General features: G+C 40.8%; 1 protein-coding gene, 1 long non-coding RNA gene and 1 other non-coding gene across 6 annotated transcripts in view; 1 reads left to right on the plus strand and 2 right to left on the minus strand.

Annotated features, from left to right (window-relative positions):
• The window catches only part of CNTNAP2 (contactin associated protein 2), a 1,981,926-nt gene that overhangs the window by 402,411 nt on the left and 1,553,117 nt on the right, over positions 1-26,398 (minus strand). The gene's annotated exons all lie outside the window — the stretch shown is intronic.
• On the plus strand, positions 396-26,267 carry LOC112651058 (uncharacterized). Its single transcript, XR_003130578.3, has 5 exons — positions 396-663; positions 23,527-23,652; positions 23,746-23,923; positions 24,910-25,079; positions 26,080-26,267. It is a non-coding gene; the product is annotated as an uncharacterized LOC112651058 (long non-coding RNA).
• Positions 2,047-2,151, minus strand: LOC112651090 (U6 spliceosomal RNA). Its single transcript, XR_003130600.1, has one exon. It is a non-coding gene; the product is annotated as a U6 spliceosomal RNA (small nuclear RNA).

Consider the following 26,398-nt stretch of genomic DNA (forward strand, 5'->3'; position numbering starts at 1 on the left):
ACTAGAAAAAGAAAGTAACAGTCTATAATCCAATAGAACTAAATGGAAAAATTTCTGGTTTAAATCCCAAGTATAGAATAGAGAGATAGGACCCAACATCATTTCATGTAAAAATGATTAGAAGGCTTTACACAAAAATGCCAGACACACTAGCAGGGAAATAAAAGAAGTTATATAAAAAGTTAATCTATTATTGGCATGCACTGAAGGACCTGGTGACTAAAACAAAGCAAGACGTGCATAGTCTGACTATAACGGTTCCAATCAGGACACACTTGAGCATCTGTATTTATGTCTGGTTGCCATAATTAGAACACTCACAAGTGCGATAGTATCGAGGAAGGTAAGATTCCAGAGCTACTATGGAAACTGGGGATTCTAGGTCTGGAGACATCTTAAAGACTTGACAGCAGTTGTCACATACTTGAAGGGCCAGGAAATAAGACGTGTGTGTTTTCTGTATTTCTCCCTGCACTGGGCAGAGCTAGCATTACTAAATCTAAGTTACAGAGAGACAGCTGTGACTCAAAGGAAATATGAAGCCGCCAACACACAGATCAATGCTCTCAACTATTGCATGAGCTCTCGAGATACCGAAACAGGCTTCTGGAGTATGTGGTTGAAAAGGCAAGGGCAGTTTTCCTACAAAGGGTGGATATTCAGGTGGGATGATCTCAAATTATGTATGACTGAATGATTTTAGGATTTCTCCTCTTGAGCAATGTGTCTTAAGAGTTATCAGAAATCATTTACCAATGATTATTTTTTTTTTTTGGCTATAGGATGGAAGGTTTAATTCTATATCAAGTTTAACTAATTTATATGTTATTTAAAATTCCAATGTAACTGAGAAATCCATCAGTGTTTGGTCCCATCTGACCTCATTCAGTCCAGGAAATGTGAGAGTTAAGAGACAAGACTCCTATCTGCAGCAGGTGCTTCATTTAGGGCTGCTGTTCTGTGTTGGATCTTGAACCCCTAGGACCACTTGTCTAGATCTACTCTAAGTCCTGCTGAGACGGGAGGATACGTAGAACCCCAGAAATAGCAGTGAGATTCAGTGTCAGACTAAAGAGAAAACATGACATCTCATGAACCAAACTGGTCTTAAAAGCAGATGAATTACAGTGGCATACTAACCTGGGAAACACCCAGAAAAGTGTGGCCAAAAAAGAAAGGCAATCCTGAGGTTCTTAAGTAGACACCGTCCCATTATCAAAGAACGTACATTCTTTAACGATGTCAGGATAGCTGACTCCAACTGTAAAGCTCCAACACAGTGTAATCACTCAGATCTTGAAACTATATATTCATCCAGGGAAAGATGATAGTGTTCAATGCGGCAAAAACAAAGCAATAAATGGCACTGTCTTTAAATGTCTCTGGTTTGAGGGGACATTCAATCACAACTCATCATTTTATAGTAATTACCGAATCTTAATGTGTTACATTTGGACTCATTAAAAATACACTAATTACATTTTAATTCCGGAATCAAAATAGGAGCAAACCTGGCAGTTGAGCGAGTATGAACTCTGTTGGAGAGCTGACATGTGTGGGTCCACTGTCATTCACGAGGGGCTTGTTTATAAAGACACATAGTTATTTTCTGTCTGCTTAGCTCTCTGGGGAGAGACAGTCCCTTGGCCATGACAAGTTTTTCTGTGAGTGTCATCTGGAAACTTGTGTGTGTTGTGAATAATATTTTAGTGCTGGCAGGGGAGAAGGGAGGGCTAACGGTTTCCAGGAAAGCTACTGGGAATCCTGGTAGGAGGCAGACTTCTCACTCAAAAAAACTTATTTAAATTCAATTTGCCAACATATAGATAACACCCAGTGCTCATCCCATGGAGTGTCCTCCTTAATGCCCATCACCCAGTTATTACCCCATTCCTCCACCCAATGCCCCTTTCCCAACTCTTTGCTTCCCAGAGTTAGGGGTCTCTCATGGTTTGTCTTCCTCTCTAATTTTTCCCCACCCAGTTTCCCCACTTTCCCTGGTGGTCCCTTGCACTGTTTCATATGTTCCACGTATGAGTGAAACCAAAAAATATGGAACGCTTCGCAAATTTGTGTGTCATCCTTGCGCAGGGGCCATGCTAATCTTCTCTGTATGGTTCCAGTTTTAATATATGTACTGCTGAAGAGGGCTCTGGATTTCTCCCTCTTTACTGCTATTTTATTTACCTTGTAAATTCCACACATTTGATCCCCAGTTTACAAATAAGCCCATAGCCCCTGTCGTCCCTTCCAGGGTCTGTCTCTTCCCCTCATGAGACCCCTCATCCCAAAGCCTTCCTCAAATTCTCCTCCCTAGGCCTGAGCACAGTTAGTGTTCCCAGGGGGGCAGCTTCAGGCCATTCCCTTTTAACAGCACCCAGCCGTGGGTGGACATGCATGTATTTCAGGGAAGGCACAAGTAGTAGTGTCTTGACAGAAAATTATTAGGGTAATTCCAGCTAAATAATAACCACAAAACCAACTCTGACAATGAAAAATTGCTCTTCTACAATAGAAATATAAGATAACTTAGAAGTTTCTCTTTTTATATGGTTGCTTCAAATATTATAATGAAGACCATTTATTGGGACTTACAGTCAGAAGGTATGATAATTTAATTGTTTTACAGATCTTTCTAAAAGATTTTCCCTCATGCTTAGGAATTCCTGCTTAGTGAATTTGGTTTACAAGGTCCTGTTGTACCCACAATTGCCCTGTGGGCCTGACTATACCTTTTGTTTTCCTCTATCAGAAGCAGTAATGTCTGGATCACTATATATATAGGTAAATTTGGGTGTCAAATTGCTTCAGGAACCATTTTTAAAGCTCTGATCATCTTTGTTTTGAAATTTATAGCTTTGAAGGACACCAAGGGTGAGTCAAGTTAAACCAAATAACTCTCAGCCTCAAGTGGTGAAAGAAGGAAAAAAACCTTTTAGATTGGTGTACTCAGCTTTCCTTGCCAGCCACAGTGGATGAGCGCATGCATGCACATGTGTATGTGCGCGTGCAAGAATGGAGATGCACAGCTGCCTTTACTTTTGATCAGAATACGATGATATTCGATGATATTTTGAAAGCTCTTTCGTTATTCATCTCAATGCATTTAAATACCTCCTCTTAGGTTTTTGAGTTTCCCTTGCTTCAACTACAGGCCCAGGACCACAAAACTCTGAGTAGTTGCTGGAGGATTCAGATAGATTTCTTTCTTTCTTTCTTTATTTTTTTTTTTTTTGCCAAATATTGTTTATCTTTTTTAGAGGTGTTATTTATTTATTCATGAGAAACAGACAGAGAGGCAGAGACCCAGGCAGAGGGAGAAGCAGGCTCCATGCAGGGAGCCCCACGTGGGACTCGATCCCAAGTCTCCAGGATCATGCCCTGGGCCGAAGGTGACATTAAACTGCTGAGCTACCCAGGCTGCCCGATAGATTTCATGCCTGTTTTTATCTCATAGACTTAAATAAAATATATGGCTTTTCAGTTAAATGTAAGTAAAATGTTATCTGCTTCCCCTCTCCCTTTTTTTGGCTCCTGGTACATATCTAACTGTGTGATTATATTTTACGTTAACATCCTTTTATTGATTTCAAAATTTGTATGTCCTATGAGACGAAGAGTGGGTTGTTGTACTTACATTTAAGCAATGGATATTAAAGATAAATGAGCCTTTGGGCTAGGGAAATGGGAATATGAATTGATGAAATTGACAGTGAACAGAGGAATGGAAGGTACGAGGCGTGACTGGGATTGTCAGGCACCCACCTTGGCTCCCGACAGCCCTATGCTCTAAGCATCCACCTCTAGCCAGGTGGGCCAGGGGATCTACCACGACCCCAGACTTCAGAGTCCAGGTTCTCATGTTTCCTTTTAGCTGGAAAACTAGAGAGCCCTACAGCCCCAGGCTATCCATGTTTGGTGAAAAGTGAACACAATCCTGGCGTCTGACCAGCTTCATACGAGACCTATTTTTTGAAAGGAGTATGCATTCCATAAATTGCACAAATTTAGAGCAATCACTACCAAAATCTCCCCCCAATGCCCCCCCCTCCCCCCCCCCCCACACACTCTACATTACCTTTCTTACTAATTAAAACTAGTCCCATTTCAAGCTAGAAGGTCTGTTTTAAAATTCTCATTCTCTGGGGCTGTTTTTGTGTCTTTGAGAAGCCTCTGTCTAAAGCATCTGTGTTCACCTCTGTGGCCCAGAACTGGCGCTTCCCTAGCATTTTTGTTGTTTTCATATGAATACAGTGCAGATAAACTAAGTATCCTACTTTGTAGCAATTATTCTCCCAGGGTCTGGAAGAAGACTAAAAACAGAAAGATATTTAATAAAAACCAGTAAGATGGTAGGAATATAAATGTGGTCTTATTAAATATTACTTTAAAAACGTAAAACAAAATCATTCTGGCTAATTTCTAATTCAAATTTTAAGCGCTGACTCACTCCTTTTATTAATTGTAGGCGTCTGTTAGAATTGTCTGGATCCTGGTCTTTGTTATATAATTACCTTCCTCTAATCTGTTATGTATCTTTTCAATTTAACTATAGTGATTTTTTATATGAATATTTTCAAACTTTGATGAGGTCCAGTTTATTACTATATTCTTTATGGTCTGCTATTTCTTCCCTGGATGTCAGGGATATCACTTGCATTTCCCTTTCATATTTTTAAATTTTTATCTTTTTTTTGTACATTAAATTTTTTTCTTTTTACATTGAGGTCTCTACATTTCTCTGAATGTTTCTGTTTGAAGAGGAAGCGTCTAGTTTATTTTTCAAATATTGAAATCTAATGAATACAACATCATTTATTTTCTTTTCCTTAGCAGTTCCTCATGTTTGCTCTTTCAATGCCAAGTTCTTTTAGCTGTGGATCAGTTTTTAGACTTTTATCCTGTTTCATCATCTATTTCTCTTGCTGCTCTGTCCCCTGCATGCTTCAAAATCATAGCTCAGTGGACAAGTCTGGCATCTGGTAGTAAATGACTTCATTTCTTCCTTTTCTGTAGATGTCTATTTTTATGAGTGGGTAAAGTCAGAAAAAGACTTTTAATGCAGGAAAAGAAAGTAATGATAACCAGTCATAATTTCTATCTCCACAGAATGGGTGTTACAAAAATAAAATGAATTTGGAGTCAGACATGGGATCAAAACTTAGCTACCAGTTTGTAGCTGCAAGACAGAAAGTTGTCCCTGCTGAAAGTCACCTGGTACACCTGAGAAATGGGAACACTGTGCCTACTTGAGAGGACTGCCATGAGGATTAAAGAGCTAAGGCACCTGCTAAATGGTGGGGGCTTGTTAATGGTTACTTGCTATTGTTATTATTTTTATACAGGAGCAATTAGGGTCTTTAACCCCAAATCTCTCTTATCTCATAACTATTGATGAAATAGCAATCTCTAAGTCACGGGAAAAAATATTTAGGAAGTTGGGATGCCTGGGTGGCTCAGCGGTTGAGCGTCTGCCTTCAGCTCAGGGCATGATCCCGGGGTCCAGGGATCAAGACCTGCATCAGGTTCCCTTCTAGGAGCCTGCTTCTCCCTCTGCCTATGTCTTTGCCTCTCTCTCTGTGTCTCTCAGGAATAAATAAATAAAATCTTAAAAAAAGAAAATCTAGGAAGTCATTAACACCTCAACGGGGTCTAGGAAATGAGAATTTAATGTCGTTCTTCAGTACCACCAGGGAATTAAACTTATGCTTATAAGTTGTTGTTTTTATCCAGTGGACTCAGGCATGATCTCATATGTGGGGGTCTGCTCCAGGAGGAACTGAGGTTCATTTCCTGAATACTGAGGGCCCATGGCAGCATGGAAAGAAAAGACAGCAGGGATGTTTGCAAGAAGGCACCGCAGCACAGGAATAAGGCACTGGAATGGTTAGTCCAAGGGTTCAGATGACCAGCAGCCTTAGGAAACACTCACCCTCCAGCTGTGTTCAGTGGAACACATTATTTTTGTCTCACGCATTTTTGGCCACTAACAAGGATCTGAGTTTGTATTTACAGCTCAGTATTAGTAAAACCATAGGCAACTCCCACACTTTGGAAGATGTCCTGTTGGGTGGATGCATATGGGAGGTGGGAAGCTGGGGGAAAGCATTTTAAAGATCTTTGTGAGAAAATGGAAATGTGAACTAGAAACACAAATTCTAAAGCTAGCTGGTCATAGGGTTCACAAAAAGGCCAATCCGTCTTCTGACTTTTCCCATAATCCAGGCAAGACTGACTGGCTTGCATTTCCTTCTTAAGTCCAACAGTCAGAGATCTAAGGATAAAATCCTGGAGAAAAATCAGAAAGGTGGGACTCACTGTGATGGGGGTGATATGGGACCCTGGAGAGAACATGGCGGAGAACTGCAGCAGGTCCTGCCTATAATTTTAGGTCTCCTTTGCCCTATAGTAATGGGTTCGACTTTATCCACAGCTGCCAAAGTTTGTTCTAACTCATTCACTCATTTGTTGTGTTCCGTTTTGGTTTTCTTTATCAAAAGAGCACAGAAACTTTCATAGCTCCATTTAAGGGATGCAGGGCATAGAGGGAAAGAGACAGGAAGTCTGCCGTCGTGTTTCCTATGTTGAATACTGTGTCCCTCAAATCAGCATTTGAGTGTCAAGAGTGCTTAACTGAATAGACCTATGCCAATCATCAAGGGGCAGAGGTGCAGCATGGTTGTTATTTATTTATTTTGTTTCAAGAAGATCAATTTAAAGAAAGAGGAGACAAAGAGGAAACATATTTTATCATATCCTCAAAATGAGAGAGGGGAGAGAAAAATGAATACATGTAGTCATTTCATAGTTGAATGAAGCAAAACCAACTCCAGGATACCTTCTCAACAGCACTCTTCATTATTTTGCATTCATATTCCAGGGTGCCGCAAACAAAAAAGCTGAACATGATAGTATCTCATCCTCTTTCACAACCGACCCCTCTCTGCCTTTCAGATTAAGCCAGATCTGACTGACCCCCTTCTAGCAATACCCACCCCACTTGCCCTTTGGAGTCAAGGTCCACTGGTTCATGATAGGTGAATATAAAAAAAAAAATGTACAAAAAATACAACCCTGCAAAAGAGACTGGATCTGTGTGCCCAGATATGTGACCAAACAATCACCTCTTTTTTGTTTTATTTTGCTTTTTCTAAACTTCCTTTTTAAATGAATTTACTATGGAGACCTAATGTGCTTAGATAAAAGGCCTTATGTTTAGCTATTTTAGTGCCATCATAAAAAAATCAATACGTGTTTTAAAAAGTACAAAGAAGGACTAGTTATTTTAGAATTTTTTTTTCTTATCCACTCAAAAGCACACATTCAAATGAGCTTTTACTAGATTCGAGTGAAAAGAAGAGTTTTAGGAAGCTAAGTGAGGAATGAAAATAAGGGTGCATAGCAAGTGTTACATTGCATCTCTTCTGAGAGTCTGATGTCCCGCATGCTACAATGCATACATGATTTCCAGATAAGCATATCCGTGGCGAGGAGAAAAACAGTGAAGTAGAGAGAGCAAATGTATAGAAGGGTTGTTTTAAAAACCAGTTTTGAGCAAAAGAGGTATACTAAGATGTTTTTCCCTAACGCTGTAAATGAAAAGTTTTTCTTTTCTTTTTTTTTTTTGTTTGTTTTCTTTAGGATTTTATTTATTTATTCATGAGAAACACATGGAGAGAGGCAGAGACATGGGCAGAGGGAGAAGCAGGCCCCATGCAGGGATCTCGATGTGGGACTCCATCCCGAGAGTCCAGAATCATGCCCTGAGCAGAAGGCAGATGCTTAACCACTGAGCCACCCAGGCATCCCTGAAAATTTTTTCTAAAACAAAGCTTTTTCTTTTAATCATAAATTGCATGACCAGAATAGAAGGGCAAGAGCATACCAGAATTCACTAGGTATTTATAAGGGTTCAAAAAGAAGTTAAAAATATAGAATTTAGTAGGTAACCTTGAGTTCATATGTCACCATATATTCTCTCTCAACCCTGATTTAACATAATCTTGTAAACAATTTCAGTTATACAATTTCAACTTGCAACTGACCAAAACGTGGCTAAAATTCAATTTTGAGCTGCTGCAAGTAAATACGGACTCCTAGATGCAGCCTATTTTCCAAATAAAAGATTCATCCAAATCTTTTAAGTAGAAAGAATGGCTTTACAACTGATTAGTAGTCAATGTAATTTCTAAACCTTATGGCCAGAGCTAAATGTTCTACAAGAGTCAGCTCTGGAATTTACCAAACAGAATAAGGCATTCCAAAAATCTCCGTATTTGTCTTTCAAATTTAAATGCAACAGGAGTGAAAAAAACCTGAAAAACCTTTTGGAACATGAGCAACAGTAGAACTGGACAGGGACGAATTTACACATATTCCAGCAGTCAAGTATTGGTGGGGAGGTAGTGAACACACCGTGAATAAGATGTGATGCTTTTCATCTTCTGGACTTCCTTTACCCGTTGGCTATAAGAACTGGTTATATTCATAAACTTTGAGACGTATAGCCCTGCCATTCGGTGGTAATGTGGGCTGTTCATGACTCCAGAGCTGCAGATGATATTTATATCTGCCATTTTCTTCTTTGCCGTCTTAGGTAAAAAGCCTTGAACTAGATGCTTCAGATCCCTTCTGAGCTTGGAAGTGTAACTTTTATGGTTTAACTCACTTAACTGCTCATCACCGTATGCAGCCTTCCCATCTTAAGAAGATTTTGGAAACTGAAAAGTTTGGTGACCTTTGATAATCCAAACTCCTTACTCAGAGAATCTCAGAAATAAGCCACACACCAATTAATTTCCTACTTTGGAGAAATGACCGAATCTTTCAGTGCGGCTATACCAGGGGAAGAAAGAAACAGGCTCTGAATGACGGGAAGGCCACGCAAACCTGCAGGTGGCAAAATTCAGTATTTTTTAATTATAGGCTCAAACTACACCATATATGGAATCACAAATTAACTGTTTAAAGCAATACCCTCTTGCATAAACACAGAGTATGCAGAATAGGCTCCCAGGCTGAGAAACCACTGATTTCACTGGTTTAGGAAATTCTGTAAGAGGAAAATAGTGCAGTGACCTCAAGCTTGACTCTGGGGTCTGCTCCCCGAGTCCCAAAAGAAAAATCCTTAGGCGGCATCAGTAACTCCCGAATCAGGAAAGAACTTGTCTGCATTTAGTCTAACATTTCAAAGTTTATTGGTGAAACGTAGCTTATTTCACTCCATGAAATTCTGAAGATATTGCATGAGCACGAAGAAATGACTTGGGTTTGGAAATTAATTTGTAAGAACGATGATATTGGCCAATTCACTAGCCCATGCCTGCCAATTCTTTTGAGCCTAGAAGCTGTTTGATTTATTCTACAATGTTTGAAATCATATTTATTCCACTCTTCTAAGCCTTACAGTAAATCAAACTTCTTTTTAAACCGTATTGGGCTACTAATGTCCACAGTACTTCAAACATTCCAACCTGACCTTCAGAGGTTTCTCAGTGTGACACAGGTTGCTACTGCCACCCACCCAGGTTAAGAATGACTAAGAGAAAGAGGGGTCCAGGGGGGCCTGGGTGGCTCAGTCCGTTAAGCATCTGCCTTAGGCTCAGGTCATGATCTCAGGGTCCTGGAATTGAGCCCTGCGTCATCCCTGCTCAGTGGGGAGTCTGCTTCTCCCTCTCCCTCTCCCCTTTCATGCTCTCCCTGTCTTTTTCAAATAAATAAGTAAAATCTTTAAAAAAAAAAAAAAAGAGAAAGACAAGGAGAGGTCCAGTGAATAGGTCAATAACTGGGTGAACAGAATACTGTCCATTTTCCTTGCTTAAAAAGTTATCTTTAGGGAGTGGAAATCTTTAAAAAGATTTTCTGTATCAAACAAAAACTAAATCTAACATTACATTATGTATATCTTGGGAGGAGGTTGTCTACCATTTCTAATATGTGCAGTTGTTTTATTGACTTATTGTAGTAAATATTAAACCTTGAAAAATCTGCTGTGATTATAGAGGAGCCGACTTTGGAGATGAATACCAATTTAAATTGGTTTCTCTGGCATTTATTAGCAATTCAATTTTACTCTGTGTAATTAATTATGGGATTATAAATAATTCAAATTAGGGAGGAAATATAGTCTTTAGGCAATCTCCAGATCATCAAACTACTTCTACATATGTCAACTTGTCTTAAGAGTCAAACATGCCTTTGTCTTATGACTTGAACTTGAACCAACAAAGTATTTTAAAAACATTGTTTTCTTTATGAAGATTCCCCCGGTGTCCTCAGTTCTCCTTTATAAAATCTTTCTTTCCCCCTTCTCATTTTTGGATACTTACTCTGAATGTTCACAAGATAAATTCTGGCACGAAGAATATAGAAACTTTTCATGGGCTACAATCTGTATACTAGTCAATTAATCAAACCTTAATTTTAATTTGGAATGCATGCTGTAATATGTAGATCACAGTGATTTAAAGTGTTCAATGCATTAAAAGATGTTGGCTTTAATTTTCTTTGAATTTTGATTATCAGTAATATATTTGGTTTAGAAATATTAGTCCTTTAACAAACTTGAGGAAGTATATGCCAAGGGATCAAAACACATTAAGTAAAAAAAAAAAAGCATTAAGTCAAACATCAGATAAACTCTGACAACTTTACAGACTGCTTTTCACATATTGTTATGGAAAAATGAAGAGATTTTTGTTATATTCCTCTTATAATCTTACTAAATGTTTTAAGTCCTATTTTTGGAAATCTTTGTTTTTTTTTCTTTTAAGATTTTATTTTTTTAAGTAATCTCTACACCTAATGTGGGGCTCAAACTCATAACCCTGAGATCAAGAGTCACATGCTCCACTGACTAAGCCAGCTAGGCATCCCCTGAAATCTGTGGTTTTAATGCTGTGCTTCATGAAGCCCTGGAGGATTCATAAAAATCCTAACTGCCCACTGTTGAGGATGATGGGTAAAGGAAGCATGTAGGTGGTGGAGTACTCCATTGGTCTCTCCCTTTGCCTCAAGACACTTTTTAAATCTTTTCATATTGGACTTTAACTAAGATTTCATTTGAGCAAGTTACAGCTAGCTCAAAGGACATTTACATCTGATTTAAATTTCAAGTAGAGGATAATTAAATATATACTGGTTTTCACAATGTCACTATCCCTAAATTCTTCCATGTACTTTAACATTATTTTTATTAAAATAAAATTAGCTCAATCTGAAAAGGCTATCAACGTGTGATTCACTACATGACATTATATAAAAAGCAGAACTATGGAGATGGTAAAACAAAACAAAGTTTGGCAGGAATTGGGGTGAAAAGAGGGATGAACAGGTGAAGCACAGAGGATTTTTAGGGCAGAGAAACTGCTCTGTGTGATCCTACAATGGTGGATACATGTCATTATATATTTATCCAACCCCATAGAATGTAGACTAAGAGTGACTCCTAATGCGGACCATGGGCTTTGGATGATAATAACATGTCAGTATAGGTTCATCTGTTCTTACAAACGTGCCACTCTGGTGAAGGATGTTCATAATTGGGAAGGCCGTGTTGGGAGGGAGGGGGGTAATAGGGACTCTTTGTATCTTCCACTCAGTTTTTCTGTGAGCCTAAAACCACTCTAAAAACACAGTATTAAAAATAAAATTAGTTAATTTGAATTATATGAAGTATACATCTACGCAATTAACTTCCTAGAATTTCTTCTATTTTTTAAAAGCTTGCCAATGAATGATGGGATCCATAGTTAAAAAAGAAAAGAAAAGGAGTGGGGGTGGGGGAGGGAAAAAAAGAAAAAAGAAAAAAGAAAAGAAACAAAAAAAAAAAAAAAGAAAGAAAAGCTAGAAATTCATGGAAAGTATGACTTTGCACTGCATCTCCAGGGAGGAAGACCTGCTGCAGAGTTAACGGGAGGTTCTAGTGACATCTCTGGTGGTTTTACAGGGGACCGGGGTGATGGTTGCAACTGATCAAAAAGGAAAGCTCAGCTGGTTTAAAGAGGAGACTTGGTTTGCAGTCATGATGGCCATGACTTAAGATGACAGGAAGACAGGCTCCTGGGAATGGAAGTATGTTCTTCATGAGGACAAAAAAGAATGGACTGGGCAGGAAGATCACTGGAGTGTGAAGAAATAGAGGAGGAAGACCTGAATAAAAACCACAAACCTGGTTTGTGCGGAAAAAAATGTCAGGTGACAGGAAGAGAAGCTTGGTACTTCTCAGGCAGAAGTGATGAGGACACTGGTTGGAAGCCACCTATGCACTATCACAAAGAGGGGCTGCAGGAAGGATCGTGGCAAGAGTTTAAGGATGATTGGAAGTGTCATATGTATGTTTACACTCACTAAAATAATAATGTTGGCACACTGATGAGAAATCATCCATGCGGTGCTGTGCATCTTAATTTAGTAACAGTTTGGATGTGGAAGGAGCCTCGGTGTCCGTCAAAAGATGAATGGATAAAGAAACTGTGGTCTCTGTATACAATGGAATATTCCTCAGCCTTTAGAAACGACAAACTCCCACCATTTGCTTCCATGTGGATGGACCTGGAGGGTATTGTGCTGAGTGAAATGAGTCAATCGGAGAAGGACACACATTCTATGGTCTCATTCATTTAGGGAATATAAAAAATAGTGAAAGGGAATAAAGGGGAAAGGAGAGAAAATGAGTGGGAAATATCAGAAAGGGAGACAGAACATGAGAGACTCCTAACTCTGGGAAACGAACAAGAGGTGGTGGAAGGGGAAGTGGAAGGGGGGTGGGGGTGACTGAGTGACGGGCACTTGACAGGATGAGCACTGGGGGTTATGCTATATGTTATGCTCTATGTTGGCAAATCGAACTCCAATTTAAAAAAATTAATAACAGTTTGGAATTGAATTCATTTCTGTTTCTCTTGCCTATTCTTTCTAGAAACTTTTTGTGGATCTCCCTATGAATCCCAATTTCCACATGTATTCTGTTTCTTTCTGATTAGAGAGGCATTGACAACTGCCCTCTGTTTACCTTGGTCACTACTCTTATGCACAGTCCAGCTCCCACACTTCCCGGAGGACAGGGCAAGGCTGCGTTTCTTTCTTTTGTCTTTCTCAAGGAGATACATGGTACCGCGATGCTGTCTCTGCTACATCTTCCCATCCATCTTTAGCTCTTTGACCCATTGCACCACTTCCCTTCCTCTCCAGAGGAAATGGAGCACACTCGTTAAAATCCTGGGGCCCAGCATTAGATTGCCTTCATTCATCCCCATTCCCTACTTATTAACTGTGTGGTCCTGGGCGAGTTCATCAACCTCTCTAAGCCTTGGCTTCCGTATTTCCAAGCTTGACCTAAAAATGGTGCGTACTTTAGAGGGCTGTTGTGAGGATCATATGACGATCTGCAGATAAAGTGCTCTGGGTGATGGTGAGCATTTGGGAAGACCCCAGGAAGTGCCCGCAGCCATCCACATGGAAATACCTTGTCTTGGGAGCCAGCACTGCTCGATGCACTAGTTTCCTGTGGCTGTGGTTAAAAAGGATCACAAACTGGGTGGCTTAAAACAACAGAAATTTATTTTCCAACAGTTCTTGAGGCTAGAAATCCAAAATCAAGCTGTCTCTGGGGTCTAGGAAAGGATCTCTCTGAAGGGTTTAGTGGACGATCTGATCCATGCCATTCTCTTAGCTTCTGAGGTCACTGGCAATCCTCAGCATTCCTTGGCTTATTGACGTGTCACTCCAGTCTCTGCCTCCATCCTTACCTGGTATTCTCCTTGTGTGTGTATCTTGACACATTTTTCTCTTCTTTGTGTGTGTCTCTCTGTGTCCCTTCTCTTCGTCTGATGAGGATACCACTCATCAGCCTAATGATCTCACCTTGATTTGACAACATCTGCAAGGACTTATGTTCGAGTAAGGTCATGTTCACAGGTGCTGGGGTTAGGATTTGAACATATCTTTAGGGGACAAAATTCATCCCATAACACAAGGGAAGCGACTCTTGCACTGAGCAATGGTCTTCCTTCCTTCCTTCCTTCCTTCCTTCCTTCCTTCCTTCCTTCCTTCCTTCCTTCCTTCCTTCCTCTTTTGCTCGACTGTCCTCATACAGAATACTCCTCAAATTCCCTGACCTCATCGTCCACGTTCTAGTTTTCCAGCACTAGATATGATACCTCAGGTGTGGTATAGCTGATGCTGTAATCTTGTGATCTGGGCATTTGACCAAGGTTATATCAAGAGTATTTAATTTTGTTGTGTATTTTGGTGGCCACATCACACCGATGGCTCACATTGAGCTTAGGATAAATTTTCACAAGCTGATTTTTGCAACTTCTTTTTACTAACAACTCATAACCATCTATCACGTTCCTTTGGCCTGTTTTTCTGTTTCTGAATGCAGTCTTAGGGGAGTTAACAGGGTGGTGAACAGGGTCTGAAGTAGTTCTAGGATCAGAATGGATGCGCATTCATGGGGAGAACTATGGGTAGTTTGAGTGGCTTCTAGACTTTACAGCCTAGCCCAAGCATCCTGGGGTAAACCAACAGTAGGGTGGACCTACCGTGGAAAATAACCCATCACTAGAAAAAAAAACAAAAAACAAAAACCAAGTTGTCATGTGCATGTTATTACATTCCCTACCCCACAGTGTCCTTGGAAGGTCCCTCAGGAGCCATCAGCATTCAGTCCCTGAGAAGCCATCAGTATCTTTGTGGAAGAGTCAGAGGCAGCCTGTGCCCCTGAAAAGGAGGAGGGAATCTGGGGCAGTGGCCCTCCAGACGCCCTGGCCTGACCCTTCGAAAGGCTGCCACATTGGTGTCAGTGATGGGTTTCTCCCAACATTGATTTTGAATTAAGAGCAGGGCTGGGCCCGGGGAACATGAAACCAGGACATACGTTCAGAAATGGGACAGCTGCTCTTAACAAGCCAGACTGCCTACTTCCCATCACTGCTCTTTTCTCCCTCACCCCATTTCTTCATTTATTTCCCATGCTTTCGTTTGCTTTTCAATACTCGTAATTTGCATTGACATGCATATTTAAAATGTAGCAAGGATTAAAAGGGATTATTGTAATGCTTTCTATACTAGAAATAAACAGTATGGATAGTCTATAATGGGATAATTTGTATGTGGTTAATTGGGACTTGACAGGATCTTTCCTAACCATTTTCTTGGGAGGGTTTTCTTTCTCTAGAAAGCATTTACAAGTTCTCTTTGATCTGAAAACAGTCTATAGCCCACCCCTGTGTCCTAGTGTTACTTTGTATTTTCATCCAAGAATCTCCCTCCCCTTGAACAATATGGGGGTTAGAGGCGCTGACCTCTCCTGTCCACTTCCTCCCTGCCACCCAGAGTCAAAAATCCGCAAATAACCTTTAATTCCCCAAAACCGTAACTGCTAATACCCTACTGTTGACTAGAAGCCTTACTGATAACATAAACAGTTCACTAACACATACTTTTTATAGGTGTTATATATTCTCACAATAAAGTAAGCTGGCAAAAAGAAAATGTGTTAAAAAAAATCACAAGAAAAAAAAACCAAAACAAAACAAAAAAATAAAAAAATAAAAAAAATCACAAGGAAGAGAAAATACATTTATAGGACTGTACTGTATTTATTGAAAAAAAAATCTGAGTGTAAGTGGACCCGTGTGGTTCAGAGGGGGCATCACCTCGTACTGTCATTCTTACTTGTAGACAGCACAGTGGAAACTCACTGCGTAATTGGTGAAATGAATGAATGGAACACACGACTCCAGAAAAATGTATTTTATAATTGACTATTGCATCAAGGGTCCTGGGAAACAGGGTAGTTTCCATGCAATGAAGCAAGCTGACCAAAATATCCCCAAATAATAATAACAAGAAGTAATGCGGCTCATTATTTTTCAGGCCTCGTCCTAGCTACGAAAGCTCGCTGCTAATAGAGCTGCGGCTATCTAGATGATGTTTAACAGATCAAGGCCAGATGCAGACAGGCCACCATGCAGGCTAAATGGCATCTGCCATAAAAACGAGGTATTACAATTGGAAATCCCATCACGCCCCTAATGTCCTCTTTAGTTCATTAGATATTATGAAAATAAGAAAATGGCTAAACCCATTATTCACTCATTTCTCTGCCTGTCAATTAAAATTAAAAAAAAAAAGAAAGCACAATCAGTTTTGTGAAATTAAAATGCTGAAGGAATCGAGAAGACATCTTAAATCTTTCAGCAGGAGGCACCCCATTAAAGGTGCCCACCCACCCTGCGTTTCTGGGGGCCAGCGGGAGGGTCTAGCACAGCCCCCGTGCATAGTAGGACCCCAGGCCTGGCTGAACGGCTGGATGTTCCCATGAATGTTTCTGAGTTGGAAAAATTCGTATCGACTGCAATACAATCATCCACTTGAAGGAGATCCAATCTCAGATAAGAACCAGCAAACAGTCCTCCCTGGTCAAGAGAGCCATACATCCAAGGAGGACCCTGCATGTTCTCTGCACAGGCTGGAAGCTCTCGCTTTAGCAAGTGATGGATGACCAGTGGAATGTGGCGTTGGCCATAAGATGACCGTTAAGGACATTCGTTTTAAGTGGGTTGCAAGGCTATTCTTCTCCCAGTCAACCTTGACTCGACAGCAATATCTCTGAGAGAGAAAAAAAAATATTTTGCAGAGTGTTTTCAATGACTCCGATCGCAGCAGAAAGTAGATGTGTAAGTTTTCTATCACTGCCACAGCAAATTACCCCAAACTAAGCATCTTAAAACAGCACAGGGCTGTTCCTTACAGTTCTATAGACTAACATTCCAGCACGAGCGCGGCTGGACCGAAATCAAGGTGTCATCGGGGCTCAGTTTCTTTCTGGAGCTGCTGTGGGAAAATCCATTTCCCTGCCTTTTCCAGGCCCAGAGGATGTCCTTATTCTTGGCTCATGGACACCCCCCTTCCTTGCTCTGCAAAGGTAACAACCTAGCCTCCCTCTGATCCTTCTTCCATCACCAGATTTCCTTCTGACCGTTGCTGGGAAACATTCTCCGTTTCTAAAGACTCCTGTGATGTGACTGGGCCCACCCTGATAATCCAGGATAATTTGCCATCTCAAGGGTTTTATCCTTAAGCACACCTGCAAAGCCCCTTCTGCTCTATAAGGCAACATGCTCACCAGTTCTGGAAATTAGGACCTGAACATCTTTGGGGACCATTATAGCGCCTGACGCCCAGCATCTACCTGCAGTGGAGGTACACCCTTCTCGGGGCTGACAAAGGCAGGCGGACAAGTGTTACTAGCCACGCTCATCTCCTCTCATTTTCCCAACATCCTGTATTTCCACCTCAAGCATTTATTTTCTTGCATATAGAGCAACTTATTTCATGCTAATATCAGGTATTTAATTAGCTGAGCACAATGAGCCTGCTTCCCTCTTGAACGTGTATGGACAGGATATCAGCAGGGCTCCTCTGAAGAATTAACCGTTGGGGCAGAAACTGTTAGTTTCCCCTTCCCCTTTGGCACGAGAACCCTCATTTTTAGGGACGCACATTCATGCCCAGTTAAAAGCTACATAACTCAGACATCTTTGTCGCTGTGGTATGTGAAGTCATTTTCAGAGGGAGAACTCATGATTTCTTCATCCTCTTCATATTCCACCTGGAACGTGAATGTGATGGCTGGAGCTCTAGAAGCGCTACTGGATGCTGAGGATGTGGTCAAACTCTAAGAATGTTGGAGGGAGCCTGGGCTTCTTTTACAAAAAAGAGAAATATGGTTTCGTCTTGCTTAAGGCTTATTTATTTATTTATTTATTTATTTATTTATTTTATTATGTGCAGCCCAGCTTAACTGGAAATCAGTGGCTCTCAACCTTGGCTACACATTTGAAATCTTGGAAGTCTACAGAATCCAGGATGGTCGGACCTGATCCCCAGAGATTCTGATTAAATTATTCTGAGGCGGGGCCTGACGATCGGTAATTCCGAATGCTTCCTAGGTGATCCTAATTTCTATGAAGCCCAACAGTGATAATCAGTTATGAAGTCATAGGTTGGGGGAGCATCAAGCTCAGGAGTTATTTTGAGAGGTTGCCACAATACTGCTCAGAGCTCAGGTTTAGAAGGGAGCTGGAGTAAGAGAGAAGCTGGAGGACCAGAGGGGCAGGCATTTGTGAAAGGCCCAGGAGAGGCGGTTGACATGGTAAGGAGAGTGTGACGGTGAGCTGCACGGGGAATGGCTTTGACCTTTCAGAGGGACATGGAACAAACCAGCAGATAAATGGGCTGCATCATGTGTGCCCCCCGCCCCCCGCCACGACCCAGTTGCAACATGCTTCAAAACTGCTTGCTCAGCACTTTGCTCTAAACTGAATAACGTGGCTTTTGATTTGATCCTTCTCTCATGATTGATTTTTAGGGAGAATGGAATTCCCCGCCCCAAGAAACTATACCGAACGGACCTCTGTCTTTCTAAAGCATGTTGGGCAGAGGGGATGGAAAATGAACTGTGTTTGCTCAGAAAGCACTCTGGCATCTAGCTCTGTTTTGCTCAGGATGGCTAAATTTCTTCTGCTGGGGTCCATTTAGCATTCTGGTGGTGGGTTGCATTTATCTCGGGAACCAATGGCACGCTCTGAACATCTGACAGGCTCACACCTCATGAATCCCTCTTCCTTTCCTGTCATCAATATTACTTAGGGGCAGTGGTCAAACCATATTGACACTCCGCTGACATCTTCTCTGGTGCCCAATTACCTTTCTGTCATGATACAATCCACGAGGTGACAGAAGATTCTATGCTGTGCCAAGCAAGCTGGCACCAAAATATCCCTGAGACAGAATATAATATATCATTTTTATGCGTCCTCTGGAAACTCGGAGAGACATTTCCCTACCCCCGTTTGCCAAGGGGTCTTTCAACTCGCTCGGATGCCTTGCATCTTGAGCTCTCCAGCACCTGCCTACATGAGCTGCGTGGATATTTCCTATTTCACATCCCAGGATGAATTCCTAATGAAAGAGCAGAAGCCCTCCTCGCCTTCGGCTCTGAGTCCTGACCCACATATTGAAAGTAGTTACACTTCTAAATGAGCTTAGCAGCTAAACTTTGGAGGAATATCCCATTTAGCTGCAACTTCACCACGCGGGCAGTTGGACCAGGAGACTTCACAGAGGAAGCACAAGAACTAAAACACGGGGGGCCCTGGGACCTGTCTGCAATTGGCTCTGGTGTCACATTGGCAGAGACACACTGAAATCTGGGGCTAAATCGGTGTAAAAGAAATCATTTCCTTTTTCTTCTTCTTTGGTTTTTCCAACAAAGCTTAACTTCATGAAGAGGCCCTTCGTTAGATGAAAAGGTCACCTCCATTTACATCTCTCAAAAGGAAATGTATCGATGACTACCCGGTTCAATATTTCATTTTACACACACACACGCACACACACACACACACACACACACACAAAGGCAGTTATGTGAAGACTGGTTACTGTGTTGGTCAGTTTAGTGCTGAGAAGTGTGCCACTTGTGACTGAGACCCTTATGACTCATAATATCACATCCTCTAATAGGGCAAGAATCAGAGCACCGAGTATTGAGATCTGAAGGGATTGTTGTCCCAAGCAGGGTCCCAGGAGGATTAAAAGCACCCGCATGCGTTTTACAGAATTCAGATCAATGTGATAAAACATAGTATTTTGCATGTAGTTAGAAGGCTGAGGGCCTGGATGTTCTGTGTCTCTGCGCTAAATGGGAAAGAGACATCCTGCATATTTCCTAGAAGCTCCTTCTAATCCCAGGGCTAATAGAATCAAGAATCGGGATGCTTTTGTTCCATTGTTGAAACATATTCTTCTATCTGCTTTCTTAGGAAAACTGTATTTGTTGTTATGTAACAGGAGGCCTGTCGGGGCCCTTACTTTTGCATTTTAGATTTTTTTTGAAAGGTCTATTTCTTTACTTAAGAGAGAGAGTGGGGGGAGAGACAGAGGGAGAAGGAGAGAACATCAAGCAGACTTGCTGCCAAGCAGAGAGCCTGATGCAGTGCTCAATCTCATGACCCTGAAATCATAACCTGAGCCCAAATCGACAGTTAGACGCTTAACCAACTGAGCTACCCAGGCACCCATTGTTTTAGATTTTTAAGCTACTTCTAAAAATTTTAATTTAACAGGTTAACTGTGATCATGACAAAAACATTCCAAGGGTAAGTAAGATGTAGAAGGGGACAAAGATAAGACTTTCACAAGACCCCATATCCTTCATCCACAGTGTTAACTGTTATTAATAGTTTATTTTGTATGGTTTCCAGAACTTGTCTATGCATGTATAAGGGTTATAGCTGTATATGTATTTTTGAAAAACAGACTCATATCATACATATTATTCTTCCACTTTTTTTTTTCATTTTCACCCTGGCCATTTTCCTATGCAAGTGTTTGAGTATCTACTTCCTTCCTTCCTTCAACAGCCTAACGTCAGTATATTTCTCCAAAATTCTATTAATGAAAATTTCTCTTTGGATTTCTTTTGTTTTGATTACTACAAAAAAATGGTAAATACAGTATCTCCATTTATTTGTATTTGTTTAAGAAAGGGAATGCCATATAGTAAAAAACTCTGTCAAAGAATATGTGTTCAAGTTTTGACAGCACTTTCCAAATTGCCCTCAAAAAGTGGCTTCTTTGCCATATACTCTACGGTGTATATATTAAAAATTTGCTTTCTCTACATGCCTTGCTGTGTAATATCTAAGCATGAGTCTGTAGTTTGTCTGCTCTGGGTTTGACTCTTAGCTCTATCACTTACTATGTGACCTTGGGGAAGTAACTTAACTCCTCTGGGGCTTCGTTTCCTCTTTTTTTGAATTTTAATTTTTTTAATTTTTATTTATTTATTTTTTTAATTTTTATTTTTAAAACACTTTAAAACATATTTTATTTATTTATTTATTCATGAAAGATACATAGAGAGAGGCGGAGACAGAGGCAGAGGGAGAAGCATGCTCCTCCATGCAAGGAGCCTGATGTGGGACTTGATCCGGGGACCCCAGAATCACACCCTGAGCCAAAGGCAGGCGCTCAACCACTGAGCCACCCAAGCATCCCTAATTTCCTTATTTGTAACATGAGGATAAAGTAGTGCCTTAATCATAGGGTCAGTGCATCAAATGACATGATGCATTTAAGCTCTTGAAACAGTGTCTGACACATAATTAACATTTCTCAGTATTCACTATTATGATTTGAACAACATGGCAAACCAAAATGCACATATAAATATTTCACTTTGAATAAGAGTAAACACGTTTCATGGAAAAATATTATTTAAAAAATTAGATGAGACTGTTTATAAGCCACAAAAAATATAATATTTACTCTTCACAATATTATAAGGATTTAACAAGTTGTTTGGTAGTAAGCTAACTGAATCAAATGTTTCTGGTTTGAAAACATTGAAGAGGTTCTCTGCTGCCTATGAAAAGTGGTCATGGATTATTTCTGGCCCAAGAAGAGAAGACCTATAGACAAGCCAGTTCTGTTCAGGGTCAATGGAATGAGACCTACGTAGGCATGAGCCTGGCCTTTCTGAGCCTCAGATGCGAAATGCTCACTAATTGTAGCACAAAGACTGTGCTAATGGCTCTTCACTTTGCTTATTTGCCCCTCTGTATGTGCTCATCTTGGCCAGGACACAATCACCCAGAAATTCTACAAGTACAACAAGAGAAGGGCACTCAAACCATGACTGGCACGCCTTTGCTGGTAATTCCATTTTTGGAATTGATAATTTTAGATGTGATGATTTATCTCATTGAGTTGGGCTGCATGAGACCAGGAATTACCCAGTGGTGGGCACTTAGCTGAGGCCAAGGCTCACTTAATTAGGATTCTGGCACGGTAGGTGGGAATATTTACCACTGCCATGAATAGTAAATCATAAATGTTAAATTACATTCAATTTCAGAAATAACTGTGCAAAACTTCTCACAGCATAGATAATCAGGCAATCATTGAGATGGTTATAGTTCTCACAGGCCATTGTTGTTTATAGTAAGGCCCGCTCACGCACTGAGCTACTGTCTTGTTTATCCCAGCTCCATTTTTGTGTATTTTACTCTAGTAAATAAGAATAAATGCTTAATCTAAGTTCCAGAGTTCTTAAAAAAAAAGAAAAAAAAAGAGAGAATATAAAACATGTGGTCAATTTGTTTACTTTACATTTAAGACTTAGATATAGCTAGCTAAACATTAAATTCGTAAATCATTAAAAAGATAAAAACAGTGTGAATAATCTTCCTTGATCATGATGTTATAGAAAAACACTGGACTGGAAGTTTGGAAATCTGGGGTCCAAGTTTTCTCCTTGCTTCTCATTTCTAATATAATTTGTGGAAAGTAATTTAAACTTTCCTGGGCCCCAATTTATGCAACCATAATTTAAGAAATTGTTAACAATTTTAGCTAGGGTCCCATTCAACATTCAAATAGTAAAAAATAATCTGCCTTACTGTAATTTTAAATATTCGTTTATGATTGCACTTTACCAAGTCTCTGCATGAACTGGGAAGGGCTGGCTGGCTGTATTTTGCTGATATGGGAATGTAGAGAAGCCGGATGTCCTGACTTAGGTCACACATGGACGAAAAGAGTGTAGTAGAGATTTGTCCCCACATGAGCCTCACTGCACTTCAATCAGATGATTCACAGTGATTGAGGGAAGATTACTGGAAAGAGTAACTTTCTTAGCTGGACATGGAGTCTGAAAGCATGAGATTCAGTAGAACATTTACTTGCACTGTTACATCACAGCAAGTGTGCTTTCACATATGTGACTTTCACTTGGATTCATGGGTGGAGTTTTCCTTTTCCTGAATCTCTTAGGTCTCCCCTGTGGGAGGACAAAGAGATCTGGATCCTCATGATCATGGGAGCACACACTCTAGGTTGCCTGGACAGTGAACCAGCTGAGAAGGGCTTCCCCTTTTAGACAGGGATGTTGCACCCAAAGTCAGCATCCTACTGGGGCCGTGGCTCCTCCCTGTTATGGGGGAAAAGAGAACCTCTGGACAATGCCTGTAAGCAGCTTGTCCCTTTGTGCAGTCTGCCTGGTGCCCTAAGAGTCTGAATTGCCCCCACCAACAAAGTTGCTCTCATTCTTGCCCTATGGGAAGCAAGAGGACCAAGGAAGGGGTTCCTTGGAACGTAGACCCTTGTTGTGTTCAGCACAACAGCCTGGCTCTAGTATCTCTTTCTGAGGGTGGATGAGTTTGGGAGACCAGCAACATTCTCCTCTGATGATACCTGATGGAAGTCTCTCCAATAAAGCCTATCTATAACTCTGCCATGTGGTGCTGTAGACTCTGACTTGAGGTCTGCTGCAGGTCCAGAGCATGAAGGGATTGACTTTCCACCATCTGTTTTCATTTCTAGAGATCCATTTGGAGTCATTAAGCCTTGTACTGAAATTTATATAATTAAGAATTGCAGATAGCTATGTATCCCTTACCGTACAATTTACAGAATGTGTTCATAATCTATATTCCATTCACACTCACATAGGTCTGCCATTCAAGATTCATTTTGATTACACAGTTTCAGAGGGGTTCAAAGTCTCCTCAAAAGTGGCCATTTTTAAAGCATCCACATAGCAGGCCTTTTGCCAGGGGCTGGCGCATTCAAAGACCGGTAAGACTTCACCGAAGGCTTTCTTTCTTGTGCTCAACAGGGATGATCATCTTAATAGCTATTTATTGTAAACGTATTCATTTTGCCTTTCAGTTTGCTCAAAATATAGTGCCTCTATTAGGGGACATTAGACAAACTTCACAGAAGCGAGGCATGGAGGGTGTCTTAGCTGCTATTAAGCCAGGAGGGGACTACACATCAGCTACGCCGGGGGCCCTGAGAAACGGTGAACAGTTATGCTCCAGTCATGTCTTGCCAGGGCAGCGTGTCTGTGAGTACAGCTGAATAGGTCTGTTTGCTATGAGTTTTCCCATCCGTGATCTGAATTCAGGTATGTTCTTCGAAATGATTTCAGGTGCAAATACATTTCTCTGAAATCTCTATTTCTTATCAGTAATCCCATTGATGGTGCCCCTCTGGATTTCAACATGATATTATGCAGGCATCTCTAGCTTAATGCTTTTAAAAGCTAAACTCATCTTCTACTTGCTCAGACCTTTATTCCTTAGCCTGATGCATAGCTTAGCTTCCACTCCATTTTAAGGTCTGGGGACCCTACCCAGACTCCTCTCTTTCTTCTCATATAGGCCAGCTATCAGTGTAGATACCACTTCCTGAACATTTCATATGTTTTCCTCCTTCTTTGTGGCTGTGCTTTCCTTCACCTTCAGCCCTCAATTCCCTTCAAGGACTGTTGTGACATCCTCCTCCTCACCTCCTGCTTCCTCCATCAAGCCTATCTCCACAGGGTTCATTGCTGATAAATCCAAGCTCTCACACCCCCCTGAAAAGAACAGAAGCCCCAATGTCGTACTACCCACACGCTTAGCATTATTGCAGCTCTTCCCTTCTCCACATCACATTCCAAATCCACAGCACCGATGGTTCCCCAAACTGGCCATGCTTGTGTCATGTTTCTCCTCCAAGGCGATCCTGCAAGGAAGAGTGTGCCCACCAACTCTTACTTCTCTTCCAAGCATTCTTCTCCCTCTGAGGACCTTACTAACCTTTACCTCTTTTCCCTCAGTTAGACTTAATTTTTTTCCCACTGGTTTTGTTGTATCGTGTAATGCCTTCATCAGACCACTGATTGCATTATGCTATTTCTCTGGGTTTCCTCCCTCAATTAGTTTTTGAGCTCTTTCAGGAAAAATGTATGTTCTATTTACCATTGTATCCCTAGAATTATCATGATGACTGACAAAAATGACTTTCACTTGAATGTATGCACTAATTTTTCTTTCCCTGAATGCTCAGCTGTCCTCTGTGGTTGGATGAACACTCTGCGCTGCTAGACAATGAACCATCTGGGATCATGCTCTCACTTCTTCTACTTGGAGAGAATGCACTCAAAGTCAACTTCTTGAAGGGACAGGGAGTCAACATTAAAGAGACAAATGAATCTGAGTTTATGGAACTTGCTTAAGGTCATACAACCAGTAAGAAGTGACAACAAGAACATAAATCAAGGCAGAGATTCTTGTTCTTGTCATTCACTGTTTTATCCCTTGTACCTAGAAGAGTCCCTGGCACATAAGAGTTCAATCAATTTCTGTTGAGTTAATGAGTGAATGAATGAATGGATGAAAAGTTAATTTCAGAGCCCGCCCTTTGGCTTCCACTCTCCTGACTTCCAAACTTGATAGAGTGTATGAATGGGTGCAGAGACATTTTTCAAACAAATAAAATTAAAAACAGAATATCATGATTTTCTCTTTGCCGTAAACTGCAATGAAAGAATAATGGTAGCTATTTCCATGTGCCTGCACACATACGCACAATTCTAAAACATTGAAATATAGAGCCTTAGTAATTCATTTCATTTACTAAAAGAAAAATGGCTTTTGGAAAATAGGTAGCCACCCTCCTTATAAATCATATAACTTTACGTTCAGAATTAGTTTTCAGTTAAATGGTAGAATGAACTGGTCTGGTAAACTGTCCTTCTAAATAGCGTGAAACAGGCCGACTGAAGTAAACTGTGGTTGTTCTGGAGGAAATTCAGGGCCAGAGCCCTGCTCTCTGCTGCTGTCCAGTGCCAGGAATGGAACGCAGAGGGCCCCTCCATATTTCTGCAATTGGGAGAAGCAGGTGCAATGTGTGCTTCTGGGGAGAGCCCAACTTTGGTTTATAGTCTTCCACCGAAACGTTTTGGGGCTTTCTTTTTCATGCTGAATGACAGCTGATTTTATCTGTATCTATTACTGACATAGACCCTTCCATTCATTGTGGAGCCGAACAAAAGCCAGTGGAGGGATGAAAGAAACCCAAAATAGATCTTTCTTGAGCTGATCGGTATCAGAATTATAAACAGTTCCAGGCATGGAGGAGAAGTAGATTGGCAAGCCCTGTTGCCAAAGATAGAGTAAAGAATGACTTTTTCCTTTCCTTTCCTCTCTCCCCTTCTTTTTTTTTTTTCTTGTACAGCTACTCAAAGGAAACCTTGCACGAGGGAGAAGCACTCAGGGAAGGAGATTGTTTACTACGGAGGCTCCCACATGCCTGCACTGGGGCTCTTGGTCCACGGTCATTCCCTCTGTTGTTACAAAACATGTTTTATAGTGTGAATCACCTTCTACTATATGGCTCATTATTCTTCTCTCTGAATAAAATAGGAACACATCAGTTATGTGTCTGTTTATTTCTAAATGCACACCCTTGTAATACTGACCTCTTTCTGCTTTTATATTCTTCAGTTTGTTCCTGACATTTGTCACCTGGGTCAGCTCCCAGACACCGCTAACCC

The sequence above is a fragment of the Canis lupus genome, chromosome 16 (assembly GCF_003254725.2).
Source record: "Canis lupus dingo isolate Sandy chromosome 16, ASM325472v2, whole genome shotgun sequence".
NCBI classification, from domain to species: Eukaryota; Metazoa; Chordata; class Mammalia; order Carnivora; family Canidae; genus Canis; species Canis lupus.